At 42.1% G+C, this 24,466-nt stretch overlaps 1 protein-coding gene across 3 annotated transcripts in view; it reads right to left on the bottom strand.

Moving 5' to 3' along the window:
* Positions 1 to 24,466, bottom strand: part of RANBP17 (RAN binding protein 17) — a 573,906-nt gene that overhangs the window by 444,372 nt on the left and 105,068 nt on the right. The gene's annotated exons all lie outside the window — the stretch shown is intronic.

The raw sequence follows: 24,466 nt of genomic DNA, 5'->3' as shown, positions 1-24,466 counted from the left end.
ACACAATACCTTTACAAGGATTGATTATTTTCTTATTTCTCCCTCCTTATTGAACCAGGTTTCTTACACCAATATTGGCCTCAGGACACTTTCCGACCACGCCTGGTTGGAGTGCACACTGCATGTTGGTTCTCAGGACAGGCCTTCATTTAATTGGACATTAAATAAATCACTCCTTCTGAACCAAGAATTTTGTACACAATTAGAGCAAGAGATTAATCTTTATTTCAAAAACAATTTGGATTGTGGGGTTTCCAAAGAAATTGTGTGGGACGCAATGAAAGCTGTTCTGCGAGGCAAGTGTATCTCCCTGCATTCGGCCTACAAAAAAGAAAATTAGAACTGAAACAACTTATTTTAGACAATATTAAACACTTGGAACAAAAACACAAGCAAACCTGCTCTAATAAAATTTACCAAAAACTTGTTCTCGAAAGACAGAAACTAGACTTATTGGAAACATCTAATATTCGAAAAAATCTACTATTCGTGAAACAAAAATACTGGTATAACCACCCCCGTTCGTTGAAGCTACTCTCGTGGAAACTCAGGAAAGAGCTAGGTGAGAGACAGATTAAATGTCTTAGAGGCAACTCTGGCAAAATACACTCATCAAATAAAAAAATCTTGGACACCTTCCATCAGTTTTTCCAACAGCTATATAGACCACTTTTTTCAAAACCAGAAGATCCTTACCCAACTCTTCCACGAACACCAAGCCTTTTTAGATTCTCCGATTTCTTCCCTTGAAGTCGTTGATGCCATTAAGGCCTCCAAAATCAATAAAACCCCAGGTAGAGATGGACTACCTTCAGAATTTTATAAAAAATTCAATCTTTCCCTGGTACCTCACCTTACCACTGTTTGCAATCTTGTTCTGGACTCCGGCTGTATGCCTCCCTCCTGGTCCCAGGCGAAAATAGTTATGATTCCCAAAAAAAGACAAAGACCCATTAAATGTTAAATCTTACCGCCCCATTTCTTTACTAAATAACGATTATAAAATATTTACTTCCATTTTGACTGCTAGATTGAACACAATCATAGGGCTCTATATTCACACCAACCAATCAGGATTTATTCCGAATCGCGATATCACGGACAATACTAGACAAACATTTAACTTAATTCAATATTGCACTTTTCAGCCATACGACTCCTGCATTCTTGCCTTAGATATAGAGAAGGCCTTCGATAGTGTAGAACCTCTCTTCCTTAAAAAAGTCTTACATCATATGGGTTTCGGACCTAGGTTCAGAACGGTTATAGATTCTTTGTATTCCTGTCCATCCGCGTTTATACAAATCAATGGTCAACAGTCCCCTTCACTTATCCTAGAAAGAGGGACTCGTCAAGGGTGCCCCCTATCACCACTGCTATTCGCCATTGTCATAGAGCCCTTTGCAAATTTGATACGGCTTTCTTCAGAGATCTCTGGTATCTCTGTCCAAAATTCTACTTTTAAAATAAGTTTATTTGCCGACGATATAGTCTTATATATTACAAATCCACTACAGTCTATTAAAGCCGTTTCCTCTCTCCTGTCTGATTATAGTAAACTTTCAGGTCTTTCAGTTAACCACTCGAAATCAATTCTCTACCCGATTAAAATTTCCGATACTTCTAAAAAAGACATAGTTGCAAACTACCCCTTTCATTGGGTCTCTGATTCCTAGTCCTATTTGGGGCTGAAAATCCCCTTAAATATAGCTGGCCTATTAAAAACTAACTACACGGCCACGGCTTCTGAGATTACTACCACGCTCAAGCAATGGGATAAGCTGCAACTATCCTGGATGGAAAGAATCCATGTAATTAAATCCTTTATTTTCCCCAAGTTTTTATATCTTTTTCGGGCTCTTCCTATTGAGATCTCTCAGCCTACCTTAAAATCCTGGCAACAAATACTGACCTCCTTTATCTGGAAATATAAAAAGCCTAGAATCAAAGTTTCAACTTTATGTCGATCAAGACAAAAAGGTGGCCTAGCAGTTCCCGACATTGCAAAGTATTATAAAGCTACTATTTTATCCCAGATGACCAAAATATTATACCAACATCCCCCGCCGCCGTGGACGCCCATAGAGGAAGCTCACTTTACCCCACTGAAATACTACGAACTATTATGGCTCAAGAAAAATGAACGCCCACCGTGGCAATTCATGAACCCATTCCTCAGGGCGCTCTTGTCAGTATGGGATTCGGAGCGTCATTTTCTGGCTCCAGGACTCTCTACTATCTCATCTTTTATAGGACAAAAATATTTCCTCCCTGCCCAACTACCCTTTTCTTTCAAGGTCTGGAGAGACTCCTCAAAAGTTTTTTTCTTTAATCTTCTTTCATCTTCTAAACAACTTCTACCTAAAAATGACCTAGACCAAGTTTTGACTAAGCCAGCACCTTGGTTTGAATACTTTCAAATCAGGCACTTTCTTCAGGACCCTAAAGTGATCTCTTCATTTTCTCGCCCTTCATCTGACTACGAACATCTGGTTCTTCATTTTCACGAAGAGAGAACGCCCAAAAGTCTCATTTCACGGCTGTATCGAATCCTATTGTCTAAACTCGAAGCAACCTTACCCTCTTACACCACCCAATGGCATAAAGACTGTGGCATCATCCTTTCTCCCGACCAATGGGACTCTATATGGGCTAGTGATGCCCTACAATCTACCATTATAAATATATCTCAACAAAACTTTAAATTGATAGCACGTTGGTACCTTACTCTTAACCAGTTCTCCCATATGACCCAGTTAGGCTCTTCAGACTGCTGGAGAAACTGTGGGCTCAAAGCCTCTTATTTTCACTGCTGGTGGGACTGCCCCAAAATCAGACCATTCTGGACCTCAATTTGTGCCCATCTCTCCTCCCTAACTGGGGTCTTGATCCCAGATGAACCAACAAGGATACTTCTCAATCCCGTCTATCATCTTCTAAAAAATCCTTGATAGTTAAACTCCTGACAGCTGCCAAAACCGCGATTGCGCAGTCCTGGAAAAACTCATTGAATTTGACACTTGACAACTGTCTATTTAAAGTCTGGGAACACATTGTAATGGATAAAATTCAGGCAGCCATAGACCACAAAGACACATACCAAGCCTACGCTAAATATCTGGCAACTTGGCTTCCCATTCTAGAAAAGCTTGACACCAATCCATTTTATGCTAACTCTTATTCTAAAAATAAAATGTATAAGGATTTCCTTTTGCTATAAAATTCTCTTAACAAGTTAATTTCAAGTTATTTAAAGTGTATTATATCTTCCTTTTTCCTTTCCCTGATCTTATTTTATTTTCAAATACTGTGTTATTATAATTATAATTACTATTACCTTCAGTTTGTATTTTGTTTTTAAAGGTTGTTTTTGCTCTGTATTCTGTCTATTAAGCTTACGATGTTATTTCTGTTAATCTTGACGGTAAACTTCTTGCGCTATGGATTGTAAGCTACTTTTATGCCTTAATAAAATGTTTAAAGTTAAAAAAATAAAATAAAAAAATTAGGTAGCAGAGATATAAACTTTATAAAGGACACAAACACAAAAAAATAAATAAATAAAAGGGCATGCTTTAAGCTACAAGACTGTGTAATTGAAATTTGATTTGGTGAGGTCAACTTCAGAGCCTATTTTAGCAATGGGCAGGCAGTGATGTCTGTGCATAAATCAGGAGCAAAACAGATTCATACGAGGGCTAGGTCACTTGAAGAAGCAAAAATGTCTAAATGGCAGGAGGCAATAGAGGCCATGGAGGCAAGACTGGCAAAAGTAATAAAAGATTCAATAACAGAGAGTAAGAAGGAATTAAAAAAAGATATTGAATCCAGTGCAGAGGCGGTTAAGAAAGAAATCAAAAAAGAAATTGAGGATCTCAGGAAAGACTCTCAAGCAGCGTTAAAGGAAGTGCAGGATATAGACGAAAAGGTGAAAGACCAAGACTCAAGAATTGACACAGTGGATTCCACTATAAAAAAAAACGCAGGAGAAAGCAGTACTACAAGACCGTAAACTAATGGAAAATCAGATACGTCTGAGAGGGGTACCTGAATCTGAGGAGACTGATTTAAGGACATATATAGTAAGAATCATTGGGGGATGACCCTGATGAAACCAGTTACTTCTATGATTATATCTACAGGGTCAACTCAGTCTATGCCAGAAAAAATAAATTATCAAGAGATGTGGTAGTAAGATTTGTGACAAGAGATATGGTGGGAAAGATTTTACGTAAACAATTTGAAAATACACTGGAGGTGGATGGCAGTAGTGTAAAAATTATGAAAGAATTGCCAAGAAAAGTCATAAACGACAGGAGACTGTATAAAAAATTGACTGAAAAGCTGAAAGAAAATGAAATGAGATACAGATGGATACTTCCAGAGGGTTTAAGTTTTGAATACAAAGGAAAGAGAGTCACAATCACAAGCACTCAAGAAATGACGAAGTTTTTTGATGAACATAAGGAATTTGGGGGTACAGAATAAAAATAAAAAATCATGACAGATTACAAATTAATATCTTGGAATGTAAATGGACTAAATTCACCACAAAAAAGAAGGGCAACTTTTCATTGGATTAGGAAACAAAAATGTAATATAATTTGCCTACAAGAAGTACACATCAAACAAACAGATTACAAATTTTTATGGAACAAACAACTGGGTGTGGAATTTTATTCGTTGGCCAAGGAGAAAAAAAGGGGTGTTGTTTTTTATGTTAAACAAGAATTAGACCCAAAATTGATTTTTAAGGATAATGATAGGAGATATATTGCAGTGGAAGTGATGTTGAACTACAAAAAAACTTTGTTATTGGGACTGTATGCCCCAAGCGGAGCAAAAGACTCTTTCTTTAAAGACATTATGCAACAACTACAAGTGACGTATGAGAAAATTATGATAATGGGAGATTTTAATGGAACAGTTAAAAATATTTTTGATAGATCTGGGGGGGGGGGGAAATAATGAAGGAAAATTACCAAAGTCATTTTTTGATTTAGTGAAACAAGAAAGTCTGGAAGATATATGGAGGGAACTTAACCCCGAAGAATGTGACTATACTTTCTTTTTAGCAAGGCATAATTCTTTCTCAAGAATCTATATGTTGTGGATTACAAAAGATCTTGGACTTGTAACAAAAAACCCCAGAGATTCTTCCTAAAATAGGGCCAGACCACAATCCATTAATGTGGTCTGCAAAACCTGTGAAAAAGACCCTAAGATGGCGGATAAATGAAGATTTGCTACAGAAAAGGGACATAGTGGTGTCTCTGGAAAAAGAAACAAAAGTTTTCTTTCAAATAAATGAAAAAGAGGACATTCAATTTCAAACTGTGTGGGACACATACAAAGCGGTAATGAGTGGCATCTTAATTACACTGAATAATAAAGATTAAAGAGCCAAATACAAACAAATGCTGGACATTCAGAAAGAGACTGGAAAAAAGGAGAAGAAGCTTAAAAAGAGACCTGGAAAAAAGAAAATTATAAGGGAGATTACAATATTACAAAGCCAACTGAAACATTTGTTAAACAAAGAAGTGGAATGGAATTTAAAAACACTTCAACAGAAATCCTTTGAAGGAGCAAATAAGCCTGGAAAATATTTGGCTTGGCAAATGAAAAAAAAAATGGAGAATAAAGTCATTAACAAAATTGTATCGGGAGGTAAGGATATTGTTGACCAAGAAGGAATTAAAAGAGATTTTTATAAATATTATGCCAAGTTTTTTAAAGGCCAAAAGGTGGATAAGGGAAAAATTGATGCATATTTACAGAAAATCAAAGTAAATCCCTTAACAGAAAATATGGAGAAGGTTTTAAATGAACCAATTGAAAAAGTAGAAATAGAAGCGGCAATAAATTCAATGAAATTGGGGAAGGCACCCGGTCCAGATGGTTTTACAGCAAAATTTTACAAAGTCCTCGTGGAGGTGCTATTACCCGAATTCATGTCAATATTGATGAATATTATAAGAACAGATGGAGAAATAACTAATACATGGAAGGAAGCAGTAATTTTGTTGATACCGAAAGAAGACAGAGATGCCACGAATGTAAAAAACTACAAACCAATTTCATTACTTAACTATGACTATAAAATATATGGAAGAGGAAGTAGTCAAATCTAAAATGATAAAATGGGCGATAAATATAAATAAAGAAATACAGATGGAGTCATGGGAGTATTTATGGAAGAACTCTATGAAGATATCGACATGTTATAACACTAAAGAAAATTGTTTCAAAATATTATACAGGTGGTACGTGACACCTAAGAAATTGGCAAAAATGAACAATCAAGTGTCGGATAGATGTTGGAAATGTAAAAAGCATGAAGGCTCTTTCTACCATATGTGGTGGACTTGTGAAAAGGCAAAACAATTTTGGCAAATGATTCTGCAAGAGATCTCAAAAAATTTTTGGTTATGACATTAAGAAGGCACCAGACATCTTTTTGTTGGGATTACAAATGGAAAATTTTCCGAAACAAGATAGAACGATCATGTGGTACATGCTTTCAGCTGCACGGATATTATATGTGCAGATGTGGAAGCAAGATAAAATACCAGAAAAATGGGACTGGATTCTAAAAGTTATGCATTGGAGTGAAATGGACAAGCTTACAAGAATCTTTAAAGACTATGACTTAGAGAAGTTTAAAACCGAGTGGGGGAAATTTCAAAAATATGTTGAAAAGCAATGGAAGGTAAAAGGACACTTGGTGGTTTTGGACAACAGTTGAATTTTTGAGGAATAATAAATGGACTAAAGTAATAAAATGAGATAAAGTGAACATATTTTTTTTGTTTTTTTCAACTTTTTCTTTTGACAAGGACTAAAAGATAAGAATGAAGATAGATTATAACTATATTATATGGTCCTTTTTTCTTTTCTTTCTTCTTGTTTTAAAGTTTTTTTTATGAAGATTCTTTAATTGATAAAATTACCTTTTATTTTTCATAATTTAAGTAAAATACACCGTCGGGAGTTATGAAAAGGGGGGGAGGGAGGAGAAAAAAATGTAATGTATTTGTACTAACTTTTTAATAATAACTTTTTAATGTGATGAATATTATTACAATATATTGCAGAATAATAAAAATTGCTTTAAAAAAAGATTGCTTTTGGCTGGTGGGAGGGTGCATATGCTAATGAGTTATGCTAATGAGCACCACCTATTTTTCTACAAAATGATCCCTGATTACCACAATACACGAATTCACAATAATGAACAAACATGCCTCTCTCTCTCCACACACATGCACATGCGCACACACGCACACCCCTTCTGCTTGGTTCTCCAGGGCTGCTTCTCCTCTTTTTGTGGAATGAAGGGGGGGGAGGGAGAGAGAGAGAGCAATGAACTCCGATGGCAGATTTAAGACCAGCATTTTTTTATTCCAGGTGTGCTTTTGTGTGCAAGCATACTTCTTCTTTGGAGGGTGGGTGGAAGGATGGATTATTCTGACAAATAAAATGTACACTGAGTAAATTATTTTGGCTTATTCTAAAAAGCTGTTTTTAAAAATGGTTTTCTTTGTTTCTATTTGGATTTATTTTCTTTCAGAAAGATCCTGATTAGGAATTAGAACACTTGGACTGGTCCTTATATCTTGGAAAGTGGAGCGATTTCAGATGCCAAATGATAATAGCACACATTGGTAATGAGGCAAGAAAACTAACTCTTAATTCAGTCCAGGAGGATGCATTGTCTTGGGTTTCATTATCAGTTGCAATTCAGTAGTCCCTCTTTCTAATCTCCATTGATATTCCTTTTTAAGAGCACTCCCATACCTGGAAAAGTTTTAGAACAAATCATCAAACAGTCCTTGATTATTTAGAAAGGATGTTTGTGATTACTAAAAGCCAGCATGGGTTTCTCAAGAAAAAAGTTATGTCAGATAAGGTTCCACATAATATAGTTGTTGACAAATTGGTAAGATGCGGTTTGGATCTGATTACTGTTTGGTGGATCTGTAACTGGTTAACAGATCACACTCAAAGAGTGCTTGTTAATGGTCCCTCATCCTATTGGAGAGGCATGACAAATGGGAGTACACCAAGGATCTGTCCTAGGACCTCTTTTGTTTAATATCTTTATAGCCAGCATTTCCCTGTGCATGTAAGAAAGGAAGAGAACTTAGCACAGAAGCAAATCTAGGTTAGGTCTAACCAAAGCAGAGTAAGGCGATACCTTCACTTCATGTGATTTGGACACTATACTACTGTTCATATAGCCCAAAATCCCATTGGCCTTTTTAGCCGCCGCATCACGTTGCTGACTCATGTTCAGTGTACAGTCCACTAAGATCCCTAGATCCTTTTTGCACAAACTACTGCCAAGACAAGTCGCCCCCATCCTATAATGATGCATTGGATTTTTCCTACCTAAATGCAGAACTTTACATTTATCCATGTTAAAATTCATTTTATTGGGTTTTGCCCAGTTTTCCAGCCTGTCAAAATCATCCTGTGTCCTGTCTCTGTCTTCTATTGTATTTGCAACCCCTCCCAATTTAATATCATTTGCAAATTTAATAAGCATTCCCTCTAGCCCTTATCCAAATCATTTATAAAGACACTAAACAAAACAGGTTCCAGGACAAATCCCACAGGTACTCCATTTGTCACTCCTCTCCAAGAGGATGAGGAACCATTCGCAAGCACTTTTTGGGTGCAACCTGTCAACTAGTTACAGATCCACCTAACAGTTACAGGATCCAAACCACATTTTACCAACTTGTCAACAAGAATAGTATGTGGAATCTTATTGAAAGTCTAACTGAAATCAAGATAAACTATGTCTACAGCATTCCCCAGATCAGCAAGGTAGTCTCTTTCTCAAAAAAAAGAGATAAGGTTAGTCTGACATGGTTTATTCTTGAGAAACCCATGCTGGCTCTTAGTGATCACAGCTGTCCTTTCTAAATGTTCAAGAACTAACTGATGATTTGTTCAACCCCTCTCCCAGGTAGAGACATCAAGCTGATGGATCGGTAGTTACCCAAATCCTCCTTTCTCCCCTTCTTGAAGATGGGGACAACATTTGGCCATCTCCAATCTTTGGGTACCTCACCTGTTTTCCAAGAATTCTCAAAAATAATGGACAGAGGCTCAGAAATGTCCACAAGTTCTTTTAGTATCCTTGGATGCAGTTCATCTGGCCCTGAGGACTTAGTTTCACTTAAAGAAAAAAGGTGTTTCTGTATTACCACCATGCTGATCCTAAGCTGCAACTCCCTTTCCTCATTATATGTTGTTTTAGCCATGTTGAGCACCATTTCTCTCACAAAAGAAGACTGAGGAAAAGTAGGAACTGAGCAGTTCTCCACTCTCTTCATCACCTGTCACAATTTCATTTTTCTATCTTCACAAGGGGCTTAACATGTCCTCGTTCTTTTTTCTTACTTTGTATGTAAGAAAAGAATACTTTTTGATGTTTTTAGATTCTGTCAGTAGCCTAAGCTCAGACTGAGCTTTAGCTTTCCTAACTCCTTCTCTACAAGCACTGGTGTTTTGTTATATTCATCCTTCATTAGAAGTCTTTTTAATTTCTCAAGTCTTCAAAGAGTTGTTTATGGAGCCACCCAGGAGCGACCCGAGGGCGCATGGCACCCTAGGCAAACTCTTTCCCCCCTCCACAGCGCCCCCCGCAGGGCCACAGCGCTTCCCCCCGCCTTCCCCCCCACAGCCATGCCTCCTCCTCCCTCCCCTCCGTGGTCAATTTCAGTGCCGGCAAGGGAACCAGCGCTGAAGCGCTGCACTCCCCGGCGAGCCATCTGTGGGACCGTGGCTGCACCTCCTCCTCCCTCCCCTCCCTGGTCAATTTCAGTGCCGGCCAGGGAACCGGCACTGAAGCACTGCGCTCCCCAGCGGGCCATCTAAAGCCGCCCCCGCCCCGCCGAAGACTCATTTAAAGCCAGCGCCACCGGCTCGCTGGCCGCAGAGGAAGGAAAGGGCGCACGCTAGCACTGCCGCTCCCTCCTCCCACTTCCTGGATGGGAAGGAAGTGATATTATGGCGGGGGGGGTCTACTATAGTCCACCAAGCCAGGCAGAGGACTTGGATGAGGTGCTCCTACAACAGATTGCAAAGTTCTCAAAGAGAAGGGACACAGTGGTCATGGGAGATTTCAGTTGCCTGGACATCTGTTGGAAGTCCAACTCTGCTAAAAATGAAAGGTAAAATAAATTCCTGACTTGTCTTGCTTGCAACTTCATTTCCCACAAAGTGGAGAAAGAAACAACAATATCTGCTTGATTTGGACTTGATTCTCACCAACAGGAAAGAAGTGGTTGATGAGGTGAAAGTAGTGGGCAGTGTTATTTCTTACTCCTTTTATTCTTACCCAGAAACTCTCAAACGAACTGTCAGGCTCATATTCACATATTTCCTCACAAGTATATACCTCCTTCACGTACAATGCTATGCCTCCACCTTTCCTTATTTATCCATCCCTTTTAAATAAGCTGTACCCCTCAATCATAATACTCCAATTGTGAGTATCATAGTCCCCCTCCTGTATTAGGACTTCCAGTCCTCCTGCTTGTTTCCTATACCCTGTACATTAGTGTACAGACATCAAAATCCATGTTTTATGCACCCTGAAGTTTTTGTTTCCTTACGTACATGCAAGTTTTTGTTTCCTTACGTACATGCAAGTTAATGTTACCTAGCGTAATGTAACCTAGCGTATGTGCCACTCCTTGCAAAAGTTTAGTGTTCTTATCAAAGTTGTTGACATCATGCGAGGCTCTGAATTAGTGTCTTGCTCCCCCATACAATTTAGTTCAAAGCCCTCCTTATTAGGTTTGCAAGGCTCATATCCAACACCTTTTTTCCTGCCTTTGTGAGGTGCAAAGCATCTCCTGATAGAAGAGCTTCATGTCAAAAGCATAAGCCATCATCCTAAAATCCAAAGCTTTCCTGATGACACCATCTTATGTAGCCTGTCATTTATTTGCAGTATTCTTCTTTCCCAGTGTAAAATCGAGTACTATAAGGAGCATCCTGACAAAGAATTTGCTACTATCCTGGTAGATGCAGAAAAGGCGTTCGATAATGTTAATTGGAATTTTATTAAGATGTCATTGGCAGCAATTGGCTGTGGGGAAAAGTACTCTGGAATGGTTGAAGCAATCTACTCAAAACAGGCAGCGAAAGTAAATTTCAACGGAGTGATGTCTGACTTAATAGAAATAGAACAAGGTACCAGGCAGGGATGTCCGTTATCCCCTTTGTTATTCATCTTGACGCTAGAACCCTTAATCAAGAAGATTAGAGAAGATACACGTATTCAAGGAACCAGAATAAAGGATGTGGAATATAAGACGTTGGCATTTGCAGATGACTTGGTTTTTATTTTGGAACAACCCATTTCTTCGGTATCTTTTTTGAAGCAAAGGTTGTCAGAATTTGGAGAAATTTCGGGGTTTAAATTGAATGTTGCTAAGACAAAAATTCTGGCGAAAAATATGGAGAAAGCTCGAATTGAAATATTAGAACAGCTCTCAGGTTTTAAGTATGAAAAGAAGATAAAATATCTTGGAATTCAGCTGACAAATGATCTTAAGACCTTATACAGAGATAACTACGAGAAAATTTTGAAAGAAATACGTAATGACCTGATTATCTGGAAGGACCTTCAGATTTCATTTTTAGGTAGAATCGCTACAATAAAAATGAACATCCTCCCACGGATTTTATTCCTTTTTCAAACAATTCCAATTATTTTGCCTAGATCCTTTTTCCAACAACTCAATTCTATGATCAAGACTTTTATTTGGCAAGCCAAGAAGCCCAGAATAAAACTGAAAGTACTTCAAGATAGTAAATTAAGAGGTGGCCTGGCTCTCCCAGACTGGAACCTGTATTACAAGGCGTCTTGCATTGCATGGTTGAGAGCCTGGTGCAAGTTGGATAATAAGAGATTAATGATTCTAGAGGGTGCCGGACTGGGAGAAGGATGGCATAACTATATGTGGTACCGAACTCCTGTAAAAACGGGTCGCTTCTTCAGACATGAAATAAGAAAATCCTTGTTCAAGATTTGGGATGAAATCAAAGTGCAATATACTTACACTCCAAAGTGGCTATCTCCAATAGAGGCCTTGAATCACCCCAATCTATATGACTGGGACAATCCACAAGACTATGCATACTTATTAAATAATCAGAATGAATTGATCGAGGAAGAACTTTCTAAGTTAAATTGGTGGCTTCAGTGCCAAGTTAAATCAAGATTCCAGAAAGATAAAGAAAAAGGTTTCTCCAGTAAACTTATTGAATTAGATCTTATCTTGGACTCTAAGCATAAGATAATTTCCAAAGTATATGATTGGTTACTACAGATCAAAATGCAAGATGAAGTCGTAAAAGAAACATGGATCCGTTGGTTAAAAGACTTTGGCTATAACATAGATATCGAAGAGTGGGAAAAACTGTGGAAACGGAACTTAAAACTAATAAGACCAGCAGATCTTAAAGAAAATTTATATAAAATGGTACATAGATGGTACCTTACTCCAGATAGACTGGCAAAAATATACCCCACATATTCAAATAAATGTTGGAAGTGTCAAGGAGCTAAAGGATCGCTATTTCATATATGGTGGCAATGTAATCGAGCGAGAAAATATTGGTCTCAAGTTAATATTTGGATTCAAAAAATCTTAAAGGTACAACTTAACCATGTTCCAGAATTGTATCTGTTAGGTATCTGTAGACAAAACCTCCCTATACCAAAATTGAAGCTGGTATTATATATAGTCACTATCGCTAGGATTTGGTACGCTAAATACTGGAAGATGAACAATATTCCTAATAGGGAGGAATTTATTAACAAGTTGTTAGATACCGCCGAATCTGATTTAATGTCCACAAGACTAAGAGATGGTAATTTGCAAAAATGTCAGGAGGAATGGGAACCCGTGTATAATTGGGCAAAAAGCAGAGGTTTTGATTTGGAGCAATAAAAACTTACTCATAGTTTCATCCTTTCCATCTCCCAGTGTGTGGGTGTGGGCAAATGTGTTGTATTATTGTTATTTGTGGTTTGATTGTGTGTTGATATATGTCTATGTTTTTACTTTTCTTGTTTCTTTTTGTCGTGTTTATTTCCTGTCATGTATATCTATCTCTTTTATAATAAAAAAAATTTTCAAAAAAAAAAAAAGAGAGAAGTGTAAAAATTCTCCTTCCACAGTCACTCTTTTAGCAAAAACTTCTTCCACCAGCCCTGTAAAGTCATATATTTCCTGCATAAAGCAGTTAAATGAAGGGATAGACCGGGTACCCTGAAGTGGGAGGGGGGAATCCCACAGTCAATGCAATCTTTTGATTTTATTTTTTTTTTTTGCCTTTCCCCATCACCAAGAGCTACTTGGGGAGCACATTATGCTGAAATGCAATCTCATAAATATCATTAAAAACCATAACAATACAAAAAGTGCAATACATAGAAAGAGGGAGACATTTCCCCCTTGGGCTTCTGATAGCTCCCTATTGCTTATATTTCCTGAATAGAATGAAATAACCACAATAACATTTTTAAAAGTATAATTTCCCTGGCAGAGAACACAGAATAACTAAAGGTTAACTAGTTAAAGATCTACTTGCAGATATAAGCACATACAGAATGTAGAAAACGAGCAGCAGAAACCTATCATTAAAAGGTATTGCAAGGGTGAAGCAAATGTTTGTAAGTTAGCATTTTGCAAAACAAGGAATAATCCATATGTAGGACACTGTAGTGCGAATCCTAACAGCATTTTTCTGGGAGTAAGCCCAGCTGAATAGATTCAAGTAAGAATCTGAGTTAGACCTGGGTAGGATTGCTTTCTGTAGTACTTCTAGCTGCAGACTAGGATCCTGGGTAGTATTTTCTGAATCTGAAGTATGCTAAAGAAGTGTTTATGTGACACAGTGATTGTGATAGCAGAACAGTTTCATCAGCTGAATCAGATACTCAGACTTTCCTAGCCCTTACCAATTGCCAAGAACAGGCACAGAACAAAAATCTGTTGGCATTTGCTTATGAAAACGATTCCCAACAGTATCTTGTGGCTGAAGGCTATCACATTTATAAACAGACCTTTTGGTTAATTTAAACTACCTTCAATAGCCAGTTAAACGGTTGTCATGTTAACAAGATCCATTTTTACATCCACTCTGTATTTCTGTTTCCAAACATGAATCCTTCTAATCAATACAAGTGCATCTATGCAGCCAATAGATAGCAGAGGATTTACTGCAGGGATCTAATGCCATCTGCTGCTATAGCAGGGAAAGATGCAAACAGACAACTGGGTCTTCCCAGAAAAATAATCACCATAGTTATGATGTTTGAGACACAAGTAGATACCCAAGTTGCAAGATCATGATGGACATTATTTACAACCAAAAAGCAAAAAATTAACTCGTTAATATGAACAGTAAAAAAATAAACAGAAAGGATCTAAATTTTGTGCTCCATCTCACATATAAAACACACTTCCCAACCATGCCTATTACATGTCATTTAAAGGTTAAAGGAATCTCTATGAGCTACACATTTGCGCCAAGGGTAGCTTGCTTGTTCATGGCTGCATTAGAGAATAGGTTTATTTGCAATCCAGAGGAAAATCCATATTACCAAAATATTTCTTTTTACAAAAGATTCATAAATGATGTGGTGGCCATTTAGGAGGATGAATCAACCATAGCTTCAGTGGCTTAACCAAGTTCATGAGTCAATCACTTTCACAAGTAAATGGGATAAGAATGTGATATTTTTAGATATGGAGATCTTTAGAATGGAGAAAAATACATTGGCTGTAAAGAATTTTTCAAAACCTACTGATAGAAATACATTCCTCCATTACCAGTCTTACCATCCAACAAATTTAAAAAATAACTTGCCGTTCAGTCAATTTCTTAGGATTAGATGCAATTCTACTCGGGAGGAAGATTACAGAATTGAGAGTGCTACTTTATGTAAGCAATTCAGGCAGTGTTAGATATCCAGAGAACATAGTTTCCTCTGCAAGATACAGAGCAGAGAGGGCACGACATGTATCATTGTTGGAATATAAGGAAAAATCAGAGGAAAGGACTTGTATCACTTGGGCTATGTCTTATACAACAGGGGCGACCAATGGTAGCTCTCCAGATGTTTTTTGCCTACAACTCCCATCAGCCCCAGCCAGCATGGCCAATGGCTGGAGCTGATGGGAGTTGTAGGCAAAAAACATCTGGAGAGCTACCATTGGCCACCCGTTATACACCTTTGGCACAGGAAGTCTCAAATACTTAAAAAACATTGGCATTTGGTAGGTGTTCCAGGGTGCTGGCAACCCTCTCAAATAGGTTTTAAATGGACTAAGAACTTGTGTGACACTTTGATCTGCTCAGACATTGTAAAATGGGAAAAGGAAACTGACATCCTACCAGGAAATTTAAAATGTGAAACTTGCCTGGCATGCCAATTCTGTCTCCAAATACACATCTGCAGACAGGGAAAATGATCATTTAATAATAATAATAATAATTTTTTATTTCTATCCCGCCCTCCCCGCCGGAGCAGGCTCAAGGCGGCTCACAACATAAAACACACATTACATCAATTATACTTATAAAACATGGTTAAAACAATTACAGGGTATTAAAATTAACATAACAGTATGGCGTTATAAACAGGTTTCAATAAATTTCAGAAGTAAAAACATTTCAAGAATAAAAGCATTTCTAGCAGCATATCTAGTTTTGTCACAAGTTTTTTCGCTAGTTGAAGGCCATCTTGAAAAGGTGGGTCTTACAGGCCCTACGGAATCCCTCTAAACATCGTAGGGCCCTCACCTCCTCAGGGAGTTGGTTCCACAGTAGTGGAGCAGTAATAGAGAAGGCCCGGTCCCGGGTGGCTTTCAGTCTGGCCTCCCTTGGCCCAGGGATATTCAGCTGGTTTTTCCCAGATGACCTCAGTGCCCTCTGGGGCTCATATGGGGAGAGACGGTCCCTTAGGTAGGTAGGTCCTCGGCCATATAGGGCTTTAAAGGTAATAACCAGCACCTTGTAGCGAACTCGGTATGCCACTGGCAACCAGTGCAGTCCGCGCACCTTGGGAGCCCCAGCAACAGCCTAGCCGCCGCGTTCTGCACCAGCTGCAGCCGCCGAATTCGGCACAAGGGCAGCCCCATGTAGAGGGCGTTGCAGTAGTCCAGTCTCGAGGTGACCGTAGCATGGATCACTGTTGCTAGGTCGCGGCGCTCTAGGAAGGGGGCCAACTGCTTCGCCCGACGAAGATGAAAGAACGCGGACTTGGCAGCGGCCGCTATCTGTGCCTCCATTGATAATGAAGGCTCCAGAAGAACCCCCAGGCTCTTGACCTTGTGTGCCGCTTTAAGCTGCACACCGTCAAGGACTGGCAAGGGGATTTCCCCTCCCAGGGCACCGCGACCCAAGCACAGGACCTCTGTCTTCGTTGGATTCAACTTCAGCCCACTCAGTCTGAGCCAGCCTGCCACGGCTTGCAATGCTAGGTCCAGGCTTTCTGGGACGGAGCCAGGCCGGCCATCCATTAGCAGATAGAGTTGGGTGTCATCAGCATATTGATGGCACCCAAGTCCAAACCTCCGGGCAATCTGGGCAAGGGGGCGCATATAGATGTTAAATAACATCGGGGAGAGAACTGCCCCTTGTGGGACCCCACATACTAGTGGGTGCCTCCGGGACCGTTCCCCCCCAATGGCCACCCTTTGTCCCCGTCCTTCGAGGAAGGAGGAAAGCCACCGTAAGGCCAATCCCCCAATCCCCGTGTCGGCGAGCCGGCGGGCCAGTAACTGATGATCGATCGTATCAAATGCGGCTGACAGATCCAGCACACCTCATGTTCAACTAAAAGGGCTGTGTATGACATTTTGTGCCCATGTACACAAGTCTATGTAGGGAAGTACCATGCGAATGGTCAAGACACATGTACTTGAACACCACTCTAGACTTAAACATTTAGTGAGTGAGGCTTCCTTTGTGGAGCATTTTTTCAAAGATGCGACATGATCCAGACTCGTTAAGGTTTTTTGTTTTGGAAAAATTACAAGGTTTGGAATTTAATTCAATGAGTGCAGAGAAATTATTGGCTCAGAAGGAAATGAGGTGGATTCATCATTTACAAACTTTGCAACCCTTAGGATTAAATAATGAATGGGATCATTCATGTTTTTAAAAATGAAATTGTATTTTCCTTTAATGGATCATTCTGAACGTATTAGAAAAGACTATGTGGCTCTGGATCAGAAGGTGAAGGAGCTGGGTGTACAGGTTGTGTTCTCGTTAGTGCTTCCTGTTGAAGGCCATGGCTTAGGACAAGAAAGAAGAATACTTCAAATAAACGACTGGCTACGTCGATGGTGTCGTCAGAAAAGATTCGGATTTCTAGACCATGGCTTACACTTTCAAGATGGTGGTCTTCTATCGGGAGATGGTTTGCACCTTACAGCGGTAGGGAAAAGGGTGTTTGGTAACAGCCTTGCTAACCTAATAAGGAGGGCTTTAAACTAAATTGCATGGGGGAGAGAGACAATAATTCAAAGCCTCGTATTATGCCAGAAACTGGGGATAAGAACATTAAAGATTTGCAGAGAGTGGCACTTAAGCTAGGTAGTGTTAACTTTCAGGCTTGTACGGAAACCAAACCCTCAGGATGCATAAAACGTGCACAGAGTATGGGAAACAAACAGGAGGAACTGAAAGTCCTAATAAAGGAAGGAGACTATGACATAATAGGCCTTACTGAAACATGGTGGGATGACACCCACAACTGGAATATTAGGATTCAGGGGTACAACTTATTTAAAAGGGACAAGCAAATGAGAAAGGGCGAAAGCATAGCAGTTTAAGTGAAGGAGGTATATACTTGTGAGGAAATCTGTGAATCAGAGCATGGCAGCTCAGTTGAGAGTCTCTGGGTAAAAATAAAAGGAGTAAAAAACAACAGTGATATTATTGTGGGGATCTGCTATAGACCACAGAGTCAGGCAGATTGCAAAGTTCTCCAAGAGAAGGGATACAGTGATCATGGGAGATATAAATTACCCAGACATCTGTTGGAAGTCCAACTCTGCTAAAAATGAAAAGTCAAATAGATTCCTGACTTGTCTTGCTGACAACTTCCTTTTCCAGAAAGTGAAGAAGGAAACTAGGGGATCTGCTATCTTGGATTTGATTCTCACCAACAAGGAAAAATTGATTGAAGAAGTGGAAATAGTGGGCACCCTGGGCAGTAGTGACCATGTGATTTTGGAATTTACAGTCTTAGGGAAAGGAAAAGCTTTATGTAGTCAGAAAGGCAAACTTCGATAAACTTAGAACTATGCTGGGTCAGAAATACTTAGGAGGAAGGGGGTTCAGGAGGGGTGGGAGTTTCTTAAAAGCAAAATACTGAAAGCGCAATCACAGACGATTCCTATGAGAAGAAAACATGCAAAAAGCCTAAAGAAGCTGAAGTGGCTCAATAAACAGCTCTCTAAAGTCTTAAGAAATAAAAAGACTCCTTTAGGAATTGGAAGGAGGGCCTTATAACCAAGGATGAATATAAACAAATCACCAGTGCTTGTAGAGAAAAAGTTAGGAAAGCTAAAGCTCAGTATGAGCTTAGGCTGGCCAAAGATGCTAAAAACAACAAAAAAGGGTTATTTTCTTATGTTCAGAGTAAGAAAAAGAGCAAGGACGTGGTAGATCCACTGCGAGGGCAAGAAAGTGAAATTGTAACAGGTAATGAAGAGAGGGTGGAACTGCTCAATTTCTACTTTTCCTCAGTCTTCTCTTCTGAGGGGAACGATGCTCAACATGGCAAAAACAGAACATATAAGGAGGGTATGAAGTTCCAACCTAGGATCAGCATAGGGGTAGTACATAAACACCTAGTTTCTTTAAATGAAACTAAGTCCCTCAGGGCCAGATGAATTGCATCAAAGAGTTCTAACAGCTTGTGGGTGAAATTTCTGAGCCTCTGCCTATTATTTTTGAAAATTCTTGGAGAACAGAAGAGGTGCCGGAAGATTGGAGGTGGGTGATTGTTGTCCCCATCTTCAAGAAAGGGAAAAAAGAGGATCCGGGTAACTACCGACTAGGGGTGTGCATTCGGTTCAGCCGAATAAAGGAAGTCGCCGAATCACCCCTGATTCGGAAGTATAAGGCACCGTATACTTCCAATTGGGACCCATTATACGGGAGCCGTATACAGCTCCCTGTATACTTCCAAATATATATTCAGAAGTATACAGAAGTCCATGAGAAAGATGCGAAAGGAGCTTCTGCAGCCTCAGGGGAACTGCTTGCCTCCTTTCCCGCTTTGGAAGCCTTTTCCCACTTCTCCCATAGCCTCCCTGGGATCAGGGAGGGAGAGGGAAAGGGAGAGGAGCCCCAGCAGCAAATGCATGCTTTGCAGGGCTGTTGTGTAGCTGATGGCTGGTCTAATCCCCCAGCCATCAGCAACATCGTTGTTCTTTTGTTTACTTGGGTATCCAAGTAAATAGTGTTCTGTAAAAAAGTCTGCCGTGAAAACATTGTGAAAGAAACGTCACCCCAGAGTCGGAAACAACTGGGCACCTTTCCTTTCCTTGAGATTTGATTATTGACTTAGCATATATGCAATAGTACCATTCAGTATATCTACAATAAGAATGATGCAGGACAGAAAAGGACTGTAGTGTAGGCGAAAGGGAGAATGGACTGTATTATAACTAGGATTCAGGGCTTCCAAGCCCTACTAACGAAAATTAGTTTCAGAGGGTGGCTGTGTTGGTCTGCAGTAGAACAACAAGATTTGAGTCCAGTAGCAACCTCAGATCTCATTGATCTCTTGTGTGCTGCTGAATGTCATGGCACCAAAATCCCAGCTCTAAAAAAGAAATTCCAGTGAGTTGTTTGACTGCAATAAAGTTAGAAAGCTCTTGGTGGCTGGCTGGCTGCCCACTCTCCTAATCCAGGGATTGTTATGCAGCTGGACCTAGTAGGTGGGGAGAAGGAGAGGGAACCATCAGAAAGCTTCAGGAGCTGTGCTCCTGTGAGCTCCTTCTGAATTTAAGGCCTGCATTTAAGACCAAAAAAGGATGAGCTTTCATGTGCAAGCACACTTCTTCAGATACAACGCATTGGAAGAAAACCATTCAAACTCATAGACAGGGCTGAAAAGCAAATTCACATATAATACGATGGAAATATTTGAGACAAAACAATTCAAGTGTACAGGGTCAACAGCTTTATGGATCCAATTAAGGGGGTACAATGTTTGAAGCAATTAGGGTTGCCAAGTCCAATTTAAGAAATATCTGGGGACTTTGGGGGTGGAGCCAGGAGACATTAGGAGTGGAGACAAGATCAAGGCTGATTAGGGCTTTATCTTCTTTCAAAATTCAACTAGACCAGATAGTGGTGATTTAAAAAGATTTTAGGTTTCTCATAAAAGGCAGCATGACTACTAGGCCACATCAGGCTCCCTTTTAAAGAAACTAGGGTTGCAGTGCATCTTGCTTTCAGCCACTGAAAGCTGGTGCATCCTTAGATTTCCATAGGGTAAACCACAGCTTCTCTCACGTTATGGGGGATACCTGATTTCTAGTTTGCAAGGAAATCAGGTTTGTCCCAGGATCTAAAAAGGATTGCCTTCATCTCAAGGTAGCCTTTTAAAAACTGTAGCCAGGTAGAGGCAGGATCACCTAGTCTCCTAAACTTTACCAGACTACTACTACCCCAACCCAAAGAAGGACAGGTTAAGGACCAGAAAAACAAACAAGTTTTGGTGGGAGGGTTTTTAAAAAGAAGTCAGGGCACCTGTTGGTTAAGGGTACAGTGCAGTGAGTTAGATTTATAAAAAAACCCACTCTCAGTTCAGGTTGTGTGAGACTGGCCAAGGGTGACATGAGTGACAGACAGCAGAAAAGGTGCCCTGGGGGCAAAGCCAAGGAGAAGACTAGAGGGGTGGAGGGGAGGGGGAGGACCCAGGTCTCCCCCGCAACTGTGTGTAGGACCACTCCACAGCTGCCTTCCAGCACTCCGACCTCTGGCCGGAGTGTGATTTAGAAGAAGGCCTGCCTTGGGCCCTTCATCGAGGCTGCTGCTGGGGCGCCCCCAGCAGAGGTGCCATTAGTCTCTCCTCCAGCTGATGTCGCTCAGCCTCAGCAGCCGGAGGAGGGACAGCAAGAGCAGCCCTCCTTGGAGATGAGCTTTGGGGACAGTTTTCTGTCCAAAACAGTCACCCCAAGGAGGGTGCAGAGTGTCGTGCAGGAGCTGGAGGAAGCTGGTTGAGGAGGACCAGCCCCCTTCTTCGGTTCCTTCGGGCACCAGCAGTCCTTCAGGGGATGGCCAGGAAGGGAGGCCGCATGGGGTGGAGAGGGAAGAGATAGCGAAACACGAGGAGCCTCCATCTCCGCCCCCCGGCAGCCAGCCCCTCCTGCCACCCCAAGACACGATGTGTCTGCCACGAGCACCTCACAGGAGGTGGCTCCAGACACCCAACCTGCCGGTCAGCTTGGGCATCCATACACCTCCGAAGTCTGGAAGCATTTCCGACTTAGGGAGGATCCATGGTATGTGCAGTGCCAGCTGTGCAGGGCCGGGATCAGTTGTGGGCGGGACCCTGCCCACCTGACTCCGGAGGGGACGCGGAACCCCCTGCAGAAGCACCACCCGGCAGTGCTTCTTAAGGGGGAGAAGCAGGCTGGTGCTGGGGTGCCCAAGAGGCCAACACCACCCAGCCAGGAGATCTGTCCCATCGCGTCTACCTCCAGAGCCCTCCAGGAGAGTTCCGTGGCAGTGCAGGGACGCCAGCCATCTCTACCTGAGATGTTTGGTGGGGGTGGCACCTGTGTGCCAAGAGGCACAATCAGGTATGGCAGGAGGGTGATTGCCTGGAACTTTGCCAGGTCAATTGCCCATGGGCTTCCATTTTCAGTGGTTGAGCATCCTGGGGTGCTAGGGTTGCTCAAGTACCTGGCGCCCTGGTACAAAGTTCCTGCTAGAACCACCATTAGCAGGACCATTGTGCCAGCTGTTTTCAGGGCGACCAGATCTGTGGTTAAGGCGCATTTGTCCCGTGCTGCCGGGGGAACTGTTCATTTCACCTCAGGTAACTGGAGCTCCCAACATGCGTTCAAGGGGTATCTCTCCCTGACTGCGCATTGGTGGCAACTCAGAGAGCTGCAGGGTAGAGGTGGTACTAGCAGTAGCGGCAGGCAGGGTCAGGGCCGCCAGGCTGGATATCGTTGGGTCTTGCTGCATGCTGAAGCAGTCGACACACCGCACACAGCGGACATCCTCAGAGCCATCCTCTCACGGCAGTTAGAGGGCTGGGTAGGCAGCGGGGATGTCGCCACAGGCTTTGTGGTGACTGATGGTGGCTCCAACATCAAGGCGGCTGTCCAGTGTCAGGGCCTAAAACGCCTTCCTTGCGTGGCCCACATTCTCCACCTCGAGGTTAAGGACGCATTGGGCCAGACGAAAAGCCAGGATTATCGTTATCTAGCTGCGACCCAGGAGTACTGACTTCTGCTCCAGAAGTGTTGGCACATCTCGGGTCACTTCTCACACAGCAATACAGACTCGTATCTGCTGCGTGAGAAACAGACACTGACAGGCGTGCCAGAACACCGCCTGATCAGTGACGTCAGTACATGCTGGAACTCCATCTGTGCTATGCTGCAGCGCATGGTGGAGCAGAGAGCAGCCCTGGATGCCTTTGTCTCTGAGACGAGGGTCTTTCAGGATGAGAACCATCTCACCCAAGAGGATTGGGTGGTCATTTCTCAGACTGTGGAGGTTCTTGGGCCCTTCAAGACCCACACAGAAATTGTCTCATGGCAAGCATCGCACTGGTCGTCCCCATGGTCCACATGGCCCGTGAGGACCTGGCCTTGTTTCTAGTGCCAGCTCAAGGCCATGCAGATGTTCTTCCAGTGGTGTGCGCCCTGGTTGTTAGGTTGCAGGAAGGGCTTGAGGCCTATTTTCAGACTTTCACTCAGGATAAGGTCTACATGATGGCAACCATGTTAGACCTGCAGCTTAAGGGCACAGTCGCCAAGCAGGCGAACGAGCTCGATCGCTGGTGAGATAAGCTCTCCCAGAAGGTCGAGCGTTGCAGAGTCAGGGGAGGCCCAGTGCCGGTAACTGAGGAGGAGCGGTTGGAAGCCGCTCATCTGCCACTTCCACTGCTGTTCATCCCCAACCTCCCCAGCTAGGCAGTGTTTTCCACCAGACTCACACCACGAAGAGTCCTGAGATGACACTCATCGGGCGGCTCGTTGGCCCTTCTGGGAGCAGTAGGCCCCTGAGAGCAGAGACGGATGCTGCGATGGTGAGGGACTATCTTTCAGAGCCCATCAAGTCACAGGAAATGTCTCCTTTGGACTACTGGGTCACAAAGGAGGGGGTCTGGCCGGCCATCTCCTCCGTGGCCAAGGCGTTCCTCTCATGCCTACCGACGAGCGTGCAGAGCGAGCGCGTCTTTTTGCATATGGGCGACATTGTCTGCGCACATCGCAATTGCCTGCAACCCTGGACAGTTGAGCAGTTTGTCTTCCTGAAGGTCAACTTGCTTCTGTTCAGCTCCCTGAATGTAGACTTTGAGAGTGAATGAAGTGAGCACCTACTTGTGCCTGCATCCTCTCTTGGCCCGCGCTTGGAAGGTGGTTGTAAAACGCTCTCCCACTAAAAATAGACTGGAGTCCAAAGACAGCCCAAAAACTCACTCACAAATTGACTGGCAGTGCATCCCCCCTCCCCCCTCATCCATCGCCAAACCAAAAGTGAATGCTGGTTTAAAATCTGCAAAGCAATCCAAATTTCCCCAGTCCCCATCCACACAAGCCTAATAATACTGAAAGGGCCATTGCAGCCCCCAAATGTAACGGTCCCAGCCAGGATAACTCAGGTTTTTTTTTCAGGGGCAGGAGGAAGAAAGAGGGAGGTGCCAGTGATGATGACAGGTAGCCAGCAGTCATACTAATGCTGAGATCCCTCTAATGGGACAGTGATAGCTGGTGTGCTGCTGCTGAGCTGAGAGAGAAGGAATGGTTGCCTTCCTCTCACACAATCAGAGGCCCTCCCAGTGATCTTCCTCATTTGGGGTGCAACTCTGGCTCACCTCCTCGTGGTGCACCCTGGGTAACACAAAAGAGCCTGGACCAGCCAACCATCTATCACTCAAGGTAAGTCTAAATGCTTCTTGCTTTGCGTCAGATACAGAATGATGTGGAGCTAGGTGTGGTCCACTGCTTCTCTTGTTTGAGAGTTGTGTTGTTTGGGGCAGGGCTGGAGAGCTGGCATCTGTAGATTGTGTGTTCTGTGGCAGGGAAGCTGGCACCTGGGTGAGAGACCCAGAACCAGCAGGCTTGTTGTGCTTGGCCAGCTCTCCCCACGTGGTTTGGGGCAGGGCTGGAAAGCTGGCATCTGTAGATTGTGTGTTCTGTGGCAAGGAAGCTGGCACCTGGGT

This window comes from Heteronotia binoei, chromosome 1 (genome assembly GCF_032191835.1).
Source record: "Heteronotia binoei isolate CCM8104 ecotype False Entrance Well chromosome 1, APGP_CSIRO_Hbin_v1, whole genome shotgun sequence".
Taxonomy (NCBI): domain Eukaryota; kingdom Metazoa; phylum Chordata; class Lepidosauria; order Squamata; family Gekkonidae; genus Heteronotia; species Heteronotia binoei.
Note: the sequence above shows the minus strand (reverse complement) of the source record. Positions and strands in the feature narration are given on the sequence as shown.